We start from the raw sequence: 13,913 nt of genomic DNA, 5'->3' as shown, positions 1-13,913 counted from the left end.
TCTTAAAATACTGTTGTGAAAATATGTGTATTGGTTCTAGGATGTTTACATGCGATATAGTGAACATGCCGCCAACTTCAGACCCTGAAGGGGCAAGAATACAAATATTTGCACAACTGTCGTAGGAAGTTTGCACCAATTTTTACACCAACTGAAGAGTGCAAGAACGACACTCGTCGACCAGCCGGTGCGTAAATGCGTTTGGTTCCGACGATGGATGCAGGCGTTTTTTTGAAGTGGCGAACCAGTGCCAATTCGTTAGTGCTCCCACTGGTCAGTACAAATGGCGGTACATCATTTACTCGGCACTGGCGCATTTATGCAACACGCATAACCATTTACTCTTTTTTGCCACTTGTTAATGTATCCGAAATGTATTTAGCGCTCTAACGCGTCGCTTTGAGCTACATCTTAAGAACTCTTTGGATCTTTGTCAAATCACTTCAATGAGCCAATGATCATATCTGACTCGTGAGCAGTGCTTGAAATAGGGAAATAGAAGTGCAGGTACTCTGAACCTGAGTACCTGCTTGTTTCTGAGAAGCGCCGGTACCCCCCAATTAAACTCCGTACCAGGCAGTACCGGCCCATTTAAAGCCCTGCTCATGAGAATTATCCAACTGCTCGTATGACATGCTGAGTAAGAAACATTTGTGATGTAATCTGGTAGATAGTTTGTATTTTATTAATTGAGGTGATAATAACATTCACTGAGTTGGTACTAGCTGTTCTTACAGACCTAGACTCGCTGATTAAAGTTATTGTCGAGAAGTGGGCAACACACACTACACACAATACCACTCAGTGCCACATAATTATATGCTACATAATTACACTGCACTCCATGCAAAATACACTCTAAACAATACCACTCAGTGCCACATAATTACACGCCACATAATTGCACTCTACTGAATACAACATACACTCCAGACAATACCTCTCAGTGCCACATAATTATATGCTACATAATTACAATGCGCTCAATGCAACATACTCTCCAAACACCACTCAGTGCCACATTATTACACGCCACATAATTACACTGCACTCAATGCAACATACACTCCAAATACCACACAGTGACACATAGTTACATGCCACATAATTACACTCTACTGAATGCAACACACACTCCGCACAATGCCACTCAGTGCCACATAAGTATACCTCACTAGAGTGGACTTTAACCCCGGAGGTCCACTCTATAGATACTTGTGAGGCGATTGCAGACTTCTTTGTCCAAAAAGTTGAAATTATATATAAATCCTTCCCTATTAGAGCAGAAATGGCGTCCACTGAAAAAATTAGGGATGAGAGACGGACAAGTAAACCCTGCCTTAACCAGTTCACAGTCCCTAAAAACCCTGAGCTGATTAAGTTAGTTCACAGTATTAAATCGGGCTCCCCCAAAGATGTGGCTCAGCCTAAAATTTTTATGAAGCAGGCTGAACTCCTTATCGACCATATAAGCAACATGGCTAAACTGTCTTTCCAGGTTAGCTATGTGCCGCAAGACTGGAAAATAGCGCAGGTTGTCCCCATGAAAAAAAAAGCCAATCTCAGTCTTGCCCACTTGGATAATTTCTGACCCATCTCACTCCTACCCTTCTGTGCCAAAGTTGTGGCGAAGATCGTGAATGGTCAGATGGTGAAATATATGGAAGAGGGCCAACTCCTGCACCCCTCACAGTCCGGCTTTAGGGCTAACCATTCCACTGAATCGGCTCTGCTCTTCTCGACGGAACTGTTGCGCTGTAAAGTTGATGAAGGGCGGACGGCCGCGCTGCTGTTATTAGATCTCAGCGCGGCTTTTGACACCGTTTCGCATCCCATACTACTCTCCCGCCTCAGGGAAGCGGGAATTGAGGGGCCGGCCTACGAGTGGCTGTCCTCGTTCCTGGTAGATAGACGATTTCAAGTCTGCTGCCCCCCATATACAATGGAAGTACGATCACTAAGGCATGGTGTTCCACAGGGCTCTATTTTGAGCCCTACTTTATTCAACCTGTATATGGAACCCATTGCCAAGCTGGTGGAAGCCTATGGGGTGGAGATAGTGTCCTATGCGGATGACACCCAATTGGTGGTGACACTATCCCAGCCCCCAAAAGAGGCTGCAGCTAATTTTTCGGCCTGTCTTGGAATGCTTGCTAGCTGGATGAAAAACAATTGCCTGCATTTTAACGCTAGTAAAACCGAGCTTCTTGTGATAGGGAAAGCACCCTCCATCTGGTCCTCGGCGTGGTGGCCATCAGACTTAGGGCCCACTCCTTACCCCTCGGAGCTAGTGAAAAACCTGGGGTTCAGATTAAATGTCAACCTGTCCTATGAACATCACACCAGAGGGGTTGCTGGAAAGTGCTATGGCATACTAAAAAGCCTGCGTAAAATCTTGGGCTTACTCCCCGCAACTACCAGGAGAACTTTGATTCATTCTCTGGTTGCGCCGCACTTAGACTATGGCAACGCGCTGTACACGGGTCTGAGCAAAAAAGGACATCACCGATTACAATGTGTACAGAATGCTGCAGCTAGGCTGGCACTAAATCTCTCTAGGAAGTCCTCAGGTAGCCGTGCCCTGGCCACGCTACATTGGCTTCCTATTTGTGAGCGCATTACTTTTAAAACTATGTGTCTGGCCCACCGCATCGCGCAGGGTAAGGGGCCTCCATATCTCCAAAAATTACTGACCATGTATCGGCCAAAGCGACATCTTAGATCCCTTGGCAGTATGCTCATTCAGGTTCCTCGCATCCACCTAGCTAGGATGGGTGGCCTATCATTTAAGTACCTGCCCAGTAAACAATGGAATTCGCTACCAATTAAATTCCGTATGGAACCATCGGAGATGAGATTTAGAAATAAAATGAAAACGTTTCTGTTTCCAAAATAAGGAGCAGTACCCCGGTGCTCCGGTCGTTACTGAATGTCCTGGAGCTGGTTAGATCCTTTTGTCTACATAGCGCGGGGACACACAGTTTTTTGTGTAACCAGGCGCTTTAAAAACGTGTTATTATTATTATAAGTATATGCTACATAATTACACTGCACTCAATGCAACATACACTCCAAATACCACTCAGTGCCACATAATTACACACCACACAATTACACTCTATTGAATACAACATACACTCCACACAGTATCACTCAGTGCCACATAATTATATGCTACATAATTACACTGCGCTCAATGTAACATACACTCCAAATGCCACTCTGTGCCACATAATTACACACCACATAATTACACCCTACTGAATGCAACACATACTACACACAATACCACTCAGTGCTTCATAATTATATGCTACATAATTACAATGCAACATACACTCCAAATACCACTCTGTGCCACATAATTATACGCCACACAATTACACTCTACTGAATACAACATAGACTCCTCATAATACCCCTCAGTGCCACATAATTATAAGCTACATAATTACACTGCGCTCAACGCAACATACACTGCAAATACCACTCAGTGCCACATAAGTATAATTACACGCCACACAATTACACTCTACTGAATACAACATACACTCCTCATAATACCCCTCAGTGCCACATAATTATATGCTACATATTTACACTGCGCTCAACGCAACATACACTGCAAATACCACTCAGTGCCACATAATTACACGTCAAATTATTACTCTATCTATCGCCCTCACTCTATCTATCGCCCTCACTCTATCGCCCTCAATCTATCTATACCCTCACTCTATCAATCTATCTATCATCCCTCACTCTATTAATCTATCACCCTCATTCTATCGCCCTCTATCTAAGTAGCTATCTATCGCCCCCTCACTCTATCTATCGCCCTCACTCGATCTGTCTATCGCACTCACTCCATCTATCGCCCTCACTCGATCTGTCTATCGCACTCACTCCATCTATCGCCATCACTCTATCTATCGCCCTCACTCTATCGCCCTCACTCTATCAATCTATCTATCATCCCTCACTCTATTAATCTATCTATCACCCTCACTCTATCGCCCTCTATCTAAGTAGCTATCTATCGTCCCCTCACTCTATCTATCGCCCTCACTCGATCTGTCTATCGCACTCACTCCATCTATCGCCATCACTCTATCTATCTATCTATCTATCTATCTATCTATCTATCTATCTATCTATCTATCTATCTATCTATCTATCTATCTATCGCCCTCACTCTATCTATCGCCCTCACTTTATCTATCGCCCGCTCTCTATCTATCGCCCGCCCTCTATCTATCGCCCGCCCTCTATCTATCGCCCGCCCTCTATCTATCTATCGCCCTCACTCACTCTATCTATCTATCGCATCACCATAGCATCACTCAGGGGCACCACAGCATCACTCAGGGGCCCCACAACATCACTTAGGGGCACCGCAGCATCACTATATGCTACCACAGCATCAATCTATGCAACCATTCAAAAACAACGGGTTCAAATATGTTCTATCAATGTTTCAAGCTTTATTACAAATGTAACAAAAAGATGTTAATATTTCACTTCTGTTCTTGGATTTTCATCACAATAAAATACACTGAACAAACTTTTGTAAATAACCTTTGTGAAGATTAAGCTATTGCCATTATAAATTACTATGGGGCATATGCATCAAAAATCGGTAATACATGTCGGTAATAGCGAAAAATAAGGAATCGCTATTAAGGACATGCAAACCGCGATGCATCAAAGTAATCGGTAAAAATTACCGAATCGGTAAAAATCGCTATTAAATAGCGAAAGTACGTCAGCGAGACTAGCAAATACCGAGTTAGCAAATACCGAATCGGTATTAGCGAATCCGGTATTTGCGAATTCGGTAATAGCGAAAACGGCAAAAATACGCGACGCATCGTTAGCAGGCCGATGACATCACAACCAGGAAGTAGGACAGCCCATGCTCCATTCAGTGTTCGGAGTAGCACAGAGGAGGAGGCAGAGCACAGGAGCTGAGGAACCAGACTGAACCAGCAGCAACCAGGACTAGGCAAGCAGGACAAGAAGGAGAAGGAGGCCCCCAGCAGGGAAAGAACACACACCGAAAGCGAAAACGCAAGTTTTCTGATAAGGAACTGGAAATCCTAATAGAGTGTGTGACCAGCAACAATGACCGACTGTTTGGGAAGTTGTCGCTGAAGGTGCCTGAGGCCGAAAAACGAAAGATGTGGCTGCGCATCAAGGACAAGGTAAATGCCTGCGGAGTCACCCACCGCAGCATCGACGACTTAAAAAAACGCAGGTATGACCTGCGTAAGTGGGCCAAGGAGAGGATTGCGCAGAGGGTCAAGGATGCTGCTGGCACAGGAGGGGGCACATCCAATGTGACGCCTAACACAGCCCTGGATGTGACGCCTAACACAGCCCTGGAGGATCTAGTGGAGTCCACCATAGAACCGGAAGCTGTTGTGGGGGTCACACTTCTGGACACCTCTGGTGCTGCGGAAGCAGGACAAGGTAAGGTGCATGGCAGCGTAACAATGCAGCGTGTAGTAAGTCTCTGCCCAATCCCCCATGCCAGACCCAGTGCACATGTAGGGTTGCCCAAAACACATACCCTCACCACTGTGTTGCACCATGGGAGTTGTAGTCAATACATGAATGGGTGCATGCCAGAACCCAGAGATGAATACAGCAGCAAGAACCAAATGTCTGTCACAAAAAGTAGTTTATTGCGAGATGCCAAAGCAATATTCACATACAATACCATGATAATAACTATGCACTGTTTCACACACAGATGCATCCCCCATCGATTCTGACGACAGTGGCCGCCTCGTCATCTCAGAGACACCAGTGTTGACCGATGCGGAGTGCTCACAGGGAGCTGAAGCCATGTACTCCCCTTCACCACCACGGCGGACAACACCTCCACCATCCCTGCGGTCCAAGACACCACCACCACCACCACCATCCTCGCGATCCAAGACACCACCACCACCACCACCATCCTCGCGGTCCAAGACACCCCCACCACCACCAGTGCGGGCCACTCCGCAGAGCCGCAGAGCAGATGTTTCCTCCCTGCCAGTGATGGAGTTGGATCAGAGTTCAGCACCCCAAAATGTCCCACGCCAGGCTGTCGTCACTCCAACCAGCCAAACTGCAGCACGACAGCGCATCAGGCAGAGGGCTGTGCCCACGGGTCGGGCAGCTGCAAGACCAGTCGATCTGTCCGAAGGGTACAGAGTTGTGGAGACCCGGATGCTGCGTGTCCAGCGCCTGCAGGGGAGACACATGGGTGCCATGAAACTCTCCATGACCAAACTTTGCAACAAACTAGGCAACATGACTGACGCTGTGCGTGAGCACACCACTGCCGTAGCTGCCGGCAACAATGAAATCAAGCTTTGCCTGCAGGAACAGACACGTGCCGTAGTCGCAGGGCAACAAAGTGAGCGCAGGCGTCACAGGCAGATCACGTTGGCAGTGAATTCTACTAACAAGGCCATCAATAAGCTGTGCAACAGCACAGCTGTGCTGTCCCGCAGGTCCGTGTCCCTGCAAGTGGACCTAGGTCATTATTGTGGGGATATGGCAAAGGCCCTTGAGAGGGTGACCACTGCAGTGGAGCAACTGCAGCCTGGGTCAGCCAGTGTCAGCAGTCTGGGAGCGGAAGAGGGGAGTGAGGCAGCCTCCAGTGTCAGCAGCGTCTCCCTGCTGGAGACCAGCGGGAGGAGGCGCAGTGGGCGCAATGCAACTGCCACAGACACCCATCGTGGAGAAGCCGAGGAGTCACAGGACAAGAGACTGGGGTAACGCGGCAAACGCAAATGAACATGTGGCAAAGTCACACTGTCCTTGGTGACGTAGCCATGGCCAGACTGAAGTGCCACACGCATCACCCGTTCTGAGAAGGGACAATTTAAGTTAGATTTCAACTGCAGCAGCAGCATGTTTGTGTTACGCATATCTGCACCAGTCAGGTGTCCATGCCCATTAAACCCTTGCAAATCTGATCCTGTTGTCAAGTCACTCTCTTACCTGTCTCAGAAATGATTCCGTGTGATGTATGTCTGCCTCCGTTGCCCTTCAGCTGTGTTGGGCACATGCGCCTGTCGGTGTTGGGGGGAGGGGGTTGCTGTGCACATAGTTCATCCTCTCCGTCCACCTCTATGGGTATCCCCCTGCGTGTGGCGATGTTGTGCAGGATGGCACAGACAGCAATGATCTGGCAGCAGGTCACTGGGTCGTACTGCAAGGCACCTCCAGTCTTGTGCAGTATTCGGAAGCGACTCTTGAGGATGCCGAATGTACGCTCAACTACATTCCTTGTGCTGATGTGTGCTCTGTTGTAGCGCTGCTCTTGCGGTGTAGCTGAGTTGAGGTAGGGAGTGAGTAGATATTCACGCAATGCGTATGCGCTGTCACCTGCAGGATGGGGAGAGAATGGTAATCAGCATGAATGAAAATATGCATGTGGGGATGGAGAGTACGATGATGCATCAATATGTACCTAGTAGGTGTCCCTCTCCAAATTCACCGTTGATCAGGCGCCTGTGGAGGCCACAGTGACGGAATATGTAAGCGTTGTGTGTGCTCCCGGGGAATTGGGCGACAAGGTCCGTAATGATGTATTTGGCATTGCACACCACCTGCACATTGATAGAATGATATGACTTCCGGTTGCGGAATATGTATTCGGTGGCTGATGGAGGACAGATGGGGACATGTGTGCAGTCAACACACCTTATGACATGGGGGAATTGTGCCACCTGGTAGAATTCCCGTTTGGTGCGGGTCAGCTGCTGGGGGGTTGTGGGGAAGGTGATGTGGTGATTTATTAATGTCAGTATGGGCTCTAGGAACCGGTGGAAGAAGCGTGATAAAGCACTTTGCGACACGCCTCCAGTCTCAGCTATTACCCCCTGGAAGCTTCCAGACGCAAGCAGGTGCAGGCAGCATAGGACCTGCACATGGGCTGGTATGGCGTTGGTCCTACGGGTCTCGTGCTGCAGAAATGGTTCCAGGTCTGCTATTAGGCGCATTATCATGGCACAGTTGAGTCTGTACTTGTCGTACACCTGTTCCTCGGTCTGCCCCAGCAAAGTGATGCGCACCCTGAAGATCCTGTCCTGGATCATCCTCCTGCGCTGGGCCTGGGCGTTGATCCTCCTCCTCGTAGCAAGCACGTAGAGGGCAGCCATTTTGGATGACATGTGGGGTTTCCCAGGGCATTTGTGAAGGGTTACTGATTGTCAGCTCCTGCTGATGGGGTGTATTTTTTTTTCTATCCTTCAGTTAACTTTACCTCCTGATTGTGATTCCCCTTATTTTGCTCATGCTAAATACCGATTTATGGGATTTTCGGTATTAGCGACTTATCATGCATTCCATTGCGATTCGTTAATAGCGAATCGGTATTTCCGAGGTCAGCTTTGGGGTTCGGTATTTCCGAATGTCTGTTTTGCGATTCGATAATTTATCGCGGGGGTTTTTTAGCGATTCTTTATTTATTACCGATTTTGGTTTGATGCATAGTATTTTCTGGTTTTGCGTTCGGTATCGGCCTGTTTTACCGATTCGGTGTTTTACCGGGAGGTATTTTCGTTGATGCATCTGCCAGCATAACTTTCATTTAAGTATTAATTATTTAGAAAAATTAAAAGACATTGTTATTTGTAATATTAATACATCTAAGTCACGTAAATACAACACATATTGCATTACAAATGCTGTAGGTGTCACATTTGCGCAAGTTATAACTATTGGCATTGTAAATGACAAAGCTATTAATTCCGCTATTTTCAAAACCAACACCTAAATAAAAAATATGTCATTTTCAATACCAAGAGCTCAAACTTTCCTAATGCGAGACCAATTGCATTGCAAATGCTTGTTATGTTACTCAGTGAAAGGCCCGAGGGGAGTTGCTGGATGTGGATCTCTTGGCTACCCGTTCCTGTTCACTGTGGACTCAACATGTGGTTTCATGCGTTCCCATTGACAGGGGATGTGGCCAAGTTGGGATGGGCTGTTCCCACTGGAAGGCCAAGAACTTCCATGTGGTTATTCTTGGTCAGCGGTGGCAGAGTGTTCAAACAAAGCTGAAATGGAATGCAGCCCACAGTAATTATGAGTGTCTGATATTATTTTCTCATTATTAAAATTCCAAGCCACCTGCTGTCTATATGGTTGGATCCATACTACTTGCATATACGTGAGAAATACATGTAAATAAAATACACTGTTAGCCCTGTATCCATTCTTTACACTAAGATGTGATGTTTCACAGTATAGAAAGCAGCAGACAAATGGAAAAGCTTTAGGACACCAATTTGCTTTCTATCCCTCACCCACAGCTGTGTCCCTCTAATATCAACAGGACCACCTTTGTTCCATGATATGGATGATGCTTGATTGAAAGTAATCAGGTATAGTGGTCACAGGAAGATGCTTTGCAGCTGCTCTTGACCACACCCCGCAGTCCTTTTGAAACCGTGGGTTGGCTGCACAATTGTCTGAACTAAGCTGAGTCCACTGGGATGTTCCTCTTCTAAATGAAAGGGGTATAAAGTGTCTCTTTTAATGGCTCAGGACCAGGTCCCCCAAACACAAATTGAGTGAAATTCTCTCTAGCAAACAAGTCATCAGCAGAGCTAAAGTTTTCAATGTTGCTCTTGGACAAGGCCCAAGAGCAGCTAGATCAATGGCTCTTTGACAGACGCGCCTCTAAGTCTAATACTAGTTGAGAATAATGGCCACAATTGTGGTTGAGGAGGGAGAGATTATGAAAGGATATCAATCTGGAAACCCCTGGATCCTTTCCCTCATCTGCTCAATGTTAACTACCTTAAGTCTCCCAGGAGTCTCACTTGATCTTATAACAGACTGACGTTAGTGTCCATACATCCTGATCACCTTAAATTCCTAAATACCTTATAAATTAATTATTCACTCACGTGTTATTCTGCTTCGTGAATTAATCATAACAGTAAATCTTATTACTCTTTACAAAAAACTGTTACTCTCATGACATTTATCTTTATCAGCAACCTGTCTTGACAACTTCCATCGCCTATCCATCTGCCTACATTTGTGGCACCTCATCTGCAAATCCAACAAGGGATTAGTCCTGAGTTTAGAAAGTTTAAACATTACCTCTGAAAAGTAAGCTAGTCTAATCAGTCTGCAGTGCATGAATTTCAGGGTATACATATTGACCTCCAACAAGCCTTTCGATCTTTGCAGAATCTCATCCTTCTACAAAGACTGCTAATCAACTATCAGTTATCCTATGGATACAGTCAGGTTCAATTGACTTATGAATCCTGGAAGTGATATTTCTTAAATTATATGTAATCAGTCTAATAACAAAATCCCTTGTAGACACTCCTTACCTTAATCATCTATTTTGCCCAAGCCTACAAGGTTTATTGGGTTTCCCTGAATACACTAATAATGCTAATCAACTATGGCATTTGCTTTAGTGCAGAGTAGCTATTCAAAGGGCGAACTTAGCTTTTATTTTATAGGGGGGCGTTACAATTTGAAAGTGAGTAGTTTTTTTTCTGGCCAGGAAGTAGTAGTGTGATGAGATGGAAAACGTCAGGATTGAAGCTAACAGTGCTGTAATCTTTCCATGCTCTCAAACTCCTCCATTGTGAATCCCCACCATAAGGATTACACAGCTATCAGTGATGACAACTGTGGTTCTGAAGTATTTATACTGTTATCTGGAATACAAATGTGGTCCTTTTCAGAGTTTTTTTATGTACCCATTTAAGATGAAGTACAGGGGATGCAGAAGCCAAAGCTGTTTTGAAAGTCAATTTTTAATTTGAATTTGATGCTGAAATGTTGGAGTCACGGAGCCTGTCACTTCTTTCACAGTACCGTACAGCTTGAGGTCAATCAGATTTCTTGGGGACTGATACTGCCAAAGTAATAGCATGCCTCAATGAATAGCATCTGTTACCACACAAGCCACAACTATGCTTGGCTTAACAACGTAGTCAATACCACAACTGTGTCGTTATCATGAGTTCCATTACAATGCAAGTCATTACTACGACTTGCTTTAGGGAAGCGCTGGACTTTGGAATAGTTTAAATTACTATCCCAACTCTAGTCAGTGTATCAGTAGGGAAGGATTTGGACTTAAATTCCAACACCAGTTCAGCATCGCATTCCCTAAAGCAAGTCATTGCAATGACTTGCGTTGTGATGGAACTCGTAGTACTGACTGCGTTGTACAGGCACTAAAGGTGTAATGCCTGCATTATAATAAATGTTTCCCTGCCTCAGCATGTGAACCTAGATATTACATGTCTCTCTAGGTTCTTTGCAACCTGTTCATTTTTCTAAAGGGTGTGACTACCAGTGAAGATGGCCTTGCTGGGCTTATGTAGGACATAAACACTTTAAAATGCTAATTTGTGAAATAAATCTCTAGAGTCCTGTTTACACTCTACAGCCCTGATATCACTACATAAACTGGCCACAAACCTTTGTTTTCTAATTTTTGGATTCCTAATCTAAAATGTTGCACACCTAGTGAAGCAGTGATAAGTAGAAACTACAAACCTTGTGCATCTGTCAGCAGAAACTATTTGATGCAATCTATGCTGAATTTAAACATCTGTTTTGTGTGCTAAGTGTTGAAAAGATGAGTGGTCTCCCAATTCCACATTTTCAGAGTTATTCTTTCACCATCTTGTCCTCTGAAGATTGCATCATCAAACATACTCGGTTCTACCTCATCTGCGGGGCTCCCTGTGGAGCTAGATCCAAATGGTGGAAGCAGCTAATCTGTACATGGTGTGCATGTGTGTGGTATTGCTAGCTTTGTGATCAAGATTTAAAGCACTATTGCAGCCACACCTAGGGCCAACATACATTTTAAAGACTGGGGAGACATGTTGCAATTTCCCAGCCCAGCCCCAAGGGGAGTGGCGTTTGAGAGCACGTGAATCTACAACAAGGCCACCCTGCAAAAAAACATTAGTTTGAGATTTCCGGATAGCGCCAGACTTAATGGCAATGGGACTCTCATCAAAAATGAAGATGGCCCTTAACTGTACAAAGCATGCTGTCACAGTAATCAGGCAGACTAGGGTTACTTGAGCTGGGGCCACTGCTAAGTAGCTAAGATACCCAATGAAAATGGAAGCCTCATGTGGACATGCTATAAGGATATCAGGTCTTTGATTAGCTATATTATTTGCATATCATATTTAAGGTAAAACAATTCGGCGGACACATTCTTCACACAAGGACCTTCTAAAGGATGAGAATCAAAAACAAAATAAAATAGAGCCATACATTATTTCATAGAGCTTACACCTTAATGCTATTAATAGCATTTGCCATGATATAAGGTCTACCCGCAACAAACATGTAAGACATTGCACGTTATGATGGCTATATACAAATGACTTTCCATAAGTCACTTGCATTTAGCTTTTGTAAACTTGTCAATGTTTCACTGCTGAATGGCACAGTCTGTTCTTGTTGTCGCTTCGCTCGTATGAACTACAGGTCATATTCCAGCAGGACTTGTCATTTACACAGAACAGAGAGCTAACTCAAGTGCATAAGCGAGAATCCCAAGCAGTGTTCATAAATAAACTGTACAAAGCAAACAATAAAAAAACACCCAGTATTCAGTAGAAAATCTATTTCAATTTCCATCTACCTTTCTTGATCCACCAGTCCATGTCCCACTTTTAATACGACTTAAAACACCACATCGTGCCTTCATTATTAAACATACTTTCTTCTCTTAACTATACAGATAATGTAAAAAAGAAACACTAAACTAATATAATGTTTGTAAATACTGTTCACTGATTTGTTTCTGCAGTTCCTATTATACTACTTTTTAAAACCCAAAAGGCCTTCTTTAGATTTTACCAGTTGCTGGCTACCTTTCAAAAAGCAGGGGGTTTCTTGTTCGCCCTATTTAGAGTGCAGAGAAACCTATACACTGTAGATAGGGCAGACGAGGCATGTATGGCTTTTTAGTGGATGTCATGGATCTGTCAAACTCTAAATAAGGCCTTTGTTAAAAAAAAAAAAAAGATATGCAGAAAAATCTCTGAAGAACTGGAGCTGGTCTGGCGAGGAAAGGTAAGAATAAATTAGTGGTGAACTGAGAGATGCAAAGTGAAATTCATTTTCGTATTACATCATTGTAACAGTTTCGTAATAAGAAATAAAAAAAAAGACTTACCTAATGCTGCCGGACTCCTCGCTCGTCAGTGCTCCTCTGCTCTCCTGCTCCCGGCAATCCCTTGGAACACCATCACAAACTCCCCATCCAATCCAGGTGCTGCTCTCATGCTATTACCAAGCATGAGAGAAGCGCTGGGATTGGTCTGATTGGGCTGATTTGACGCTCGCTCAGGCAAAAGAAGTATGTGCCATTTCTCCACTCGACTTTGGAACACAGCTGGGTAGGAAACCTAAGAACGCATGTTGGTTTGGTCGTCCTAAGACATATGCATTTACAATGCCCATCACTCCTCCTCCCTGCCATGAACTTGCCACGCCCCACCATACACACGCATGGCTCACAGGCTCAGACAGACACTTAGGAAATAAAATGATAATAATATTGTTTTATTATCATTTTATTTTTCAGCTGCTGGCTTTGAGCACTGGGGCGAGGCTCCAAATGTTACCTTATGTTAAAACTATTTGTGTAACGCGTAAATCCTGGAGTAGCAATCACAAATCGCACATTCAAGCTGTAACATTGTTGCTGGAGATTAACATTTATGTTATAGGAACGGCCTGACTCTATTTGTACAGTGTGACATGTACCCCTTCCCACTTCAGAGCACTGGCACAGCAAGAGAAAACAAGTATTGGCAAAGCTAATAGGTTTCACCTATGCAAATTCTATTGAATTTGCCAATGTTTTTTACATGTTGCATGTGCTGTGTAACATGGCG

General features: G+C 44.7%; 1 pseudogene; it reads left to right on the top strand.

Annotated features, from left to right (window-relative positions):
- Positions 1–5,850: 5,850 nt before the first annotated feature.
- On the top strand, positions 5,851–6,792 carry LOC147697021 (uncharacterized; annotated as a pseudogene).
- The last annotated feature ends 7,121 nt before the right edge of the window (positions 6,793–13,913 follow it).

This window comes from Lissotriton vulgaris, chromosome 8 (genome assembly GCF_964263255.1).
Source record: "Lissotriton vulgaris chromosome 8, aLisVul1.2, whole genome shotgun sequence".
In the NCBI taxonomy this organism is placed as follows: domain Eukaryota; kingdom Metazoa; phylum Chordata; class Amphibia; order Caudata; family Salamandridae; genus Lissotriton; species Lissotriton vulgaris.
The sequence above is the reverse complement of the archived record's forward strand: the minus strand, read 5'-3'. Positions and strand labels throughout refer to the sequence as shown.